At 45.2% G+C, this 3016-nt stretch overlaps 2 non-coding genes across 2 annotated transcripts; one reads left to right on the plus strand and one right to left on the minus strand.

Moving 5' to 3' along the window:
- Positions 1–201: 201 nt before the first annotated feature.
- On the minus strand, positions 202–284 carry trnal-cag (transfer RNA leucine (anticodon CAG)). Its single transcript has one exon. It is a non-coding gene; the product is annotated as a tRNA-Leu (tRNA).
- A 1130-nt stretch (positions 285–1414) lies between these two features.
- Positions 1415–1488, plus strand: trnat-agu (transfer RNA threonine (anticodon AGU)). The gene has a single exon. It is a non-coding gene; the product is annotated as a tRNA-Thr (tRNA).
- The last annotated feature ends 1528 nt before the right edge of the window (positions 1489–3016 follow it).

The raw sequence follows: 3016 nt of genomic DNA on the forward strand, positions 1-3016 counted from the left end.
TGAACCATGATCTCGCTGACAGACGAGAGAAACCAGTAGAAATTCGCGAAGGGCAATAGAACAAATAAATAAAACACTTGGGGAAGACGCGATCCGTTGTTCAATGGCAGAAGCGAAGAATGAGCGAGGCAAGACTGCCGGCCAGTGGAAGAAAAACAGGGTAACCAAAGAGAGGGAGAATCAAAATTTAAAATGCTTAACTGTCAGGAGTGGGATTCGAACCCACGCCTCCAGTGGAGACTGCGACCTGAACGCAGCGCCTTAGACCGCTCGGCCATCCTGACGACCATAGATAGAGATGTGGTTAACTTCTCTGCTGCAGTCAATGAAATGATGAAGGGAAATACCCGGGGATGCGAGGTCGTTCAGAAAAATGTCCTTTTCAGCTCAGTGCTGCATTTCAGAAACACCTGATTTTTTCATGACAGACGGACAGGCGGGGAATAGAAAGAAACGTGCCAGGTGACAACAGGTTGGATTAGTTTAACTTGGCATCGAGGCCGAGAAGACGTGATGGGGATAAGGTCCTGTCCATGTTTCTCCTGCATTGTACAGAACCTGTCCCTGTATCTGATGAAATCATCAGATAGATTATCGTTGTCTGACATTAACTCACGAAATTGATCTTTCTCAGAGGATCACAGTGCTTGTGCTCCACAATGATTTGTGTGAACATACTAAATGCATGATTGCTTATATGCCTCCAGCATGAAATGAGTGGAATTGTGGGTTCGAAAGAGGATGGAAGGAGACTAGGACGATTGAGACAAGGTGCGGGAGTGGGCAAATGCGTTGCAGATGCAGTATCACTTTATTCATCATCCAGATGTGGTCTTAATAATACCCAAAATACAAATACTCACGTCAGACAGCTCCTGTGGAGTTGACGAAGTGTCAAAGTTGACGATTAAGTTCGTTGCAATTTAACCAGACAGTCCAGACACTGCTTACTGGTGAGTAAATTCAAACCGTCTGGAACTGGAAGTGGTTTCATGATGGACCCGTTCCCACGTGTTCTCGTCTTGTTAATCAGAAAAATGAAGGAGTCGTTTCAAAGGCATTCCCACTTAAGGCGGTTGGAAAACACCGGCAATTCATTAGTTTGTTCATTTTATTTGACATATGAGGACTTTGATGCTGTGGTGAGATCAGAAATAAAGAACGGAGAGTGGTAGTGACGTGGCGGGAGTGGGACTGGGGGGGGGGGACGGGTGGAGACGAGGAAGTTTTCAGTAAATCAGACGGAATTGGCATTGTGGATAATCCGTTCCTGGATCGGTGATACAATGGTCGGAAGCGGGCAGAAAAGTGGATCTGAAGAAATAAGCAGAATATGAATCAATTCTCTCGCCAACAGACGAAGAGCAGTTAATGCAAGTTGCATCTTATTGCAACAGCTGTAGGACGGTATGAGGGCTCCGTGGCTTAATTGGTCGAAGCGCCTGTCTAGTAAAGAGGAGATCCTGGGTTCAACTCCCAGCGGAGCCTTTTTTTTGTGGGATGAATTGTGAAGAAGGCGGGTCCCAAGCTGATTCTTTTCTTTCCATTCATTACACAATTGCGCTGATCGGTTGAGAATATTAATCTTGAAGCTATTTCTCCCAGGTCGTATGTTTGAGGCTTGATGCATTTCTCTTTTCCAACCCATCCAATATTTCCTCAAAACAGACCGGAGGGAGCAGTGGTAAACGGTTATCACGTCAGACCGCAGGGCTTTCCAGACCCCAGTGCAGACACACACATTTTAATGAATATTCTCAGTTTCTGCACAGGTCTGTAAGGTTAAACTTACACATTTCCAGTGGATTCAAAGATTCAACTATCTGTCCGTGTTGTCAAGTTCAGGGACATTTGGATCTGCACACCAGAAGGTCCATAAAGTGTCCTCTCAATGTTCTTCATCCAGATGAAGAAATCCCTTCTTCCTGAGCCCAACATTGGAACTGAAATCACGTACATTGACCACTAGTCTCGAAAATCTCTGCTCAACCGTCTGTGGTTTCAAACTGCACCAACAGATATGTAAACGAACGTCTAATATTGGCCTAAATACATTTTATGAAGACTTCATGATTCAATACCTTTTTCCCGTCGTTGCCTTCTCAGCAATCAGCAAAAGTTTCAACACACCAGAGACTGCTCCGTCAGCATCTTCTGCCGCGTGCCATCGGGGGTCGGGACTTTTAATGTGAAGAAGTAATGAAGATTTATCCAGGCTTTCAGCACCAGGTAATCTGGGAATTTGTGTATCGTGAGGCGACAGATTTCGGTGATGAAAGTTGACGTTATTTTCTGAACTGCAGGAGATGCATCATCAGGACACTAAGGCCAGTCATGCAATAAGATCACGGGTGATCATATTGTCTGCTGAACTCCTCATGCCCCCCTTCTGCCTCTTCCACCTTTCTCTCCCAGCTGCTCAGATCATTCCTTCTAAACCCCAACCACTACCTTCCTTCCCCCTCACCTGGATTCACCTATCACTCGCCAGCTCGTGCTTATCTTCCACCCCGTTCTCTTCTTCTTCTGGCTTCTTCCCTCTTTCTTTCCAGTTTTGATGAAGGATCTCGGTCCGAAACGTCGATCGTTCATTTTTCTCCATAGAATCTACCCAGCCCGCTGTTACTCCAGCATTTTGCGTGTTTTGCTGCAGATTTCCAGATCTGTAGAATCTCATGTCTCTTGTGAACTTATCTCCTTCGTTTTTGTTCAAAATATATCTCCCCCCGTCTGATAATTAATCGAGGACTCAGTGCCCTTCGCAATTTCCCCGGGCAACAATTCCCTGAGAGAAATACAATAACCCTAATCCATGCTGAGTGAACGACTCGATTATTTCGAACAATGTCCCAGATATCCGGATTTTCCGTTCCAAACGGTCACGGCATCACCTCGTTGTTTATTCTTGCAACTAGTAAGGAAAACATAGCGAATATAGTGGGACTCGAACCCACAACCTTTGAATTACTTATTCACGTATTAGTAGAAGTCCAACACGCTATACATTGCGTTACAG

The sequence above is a fragment of the Pristis pectinata genome, chromosome 14 (genome assembly GCF_009764475.1).
Source record: "Pristis pectinata isolate sPriPec2 chromosome 14, sPriPec2.1.pri, whole genome shotgun sequence".
Lineage (NCBI taxonomy): Eukaryota > Metazoa > Chordata > Chondrichthyes > Rhinopristiformes > Pristidae > Pristis > Pristis pectinata.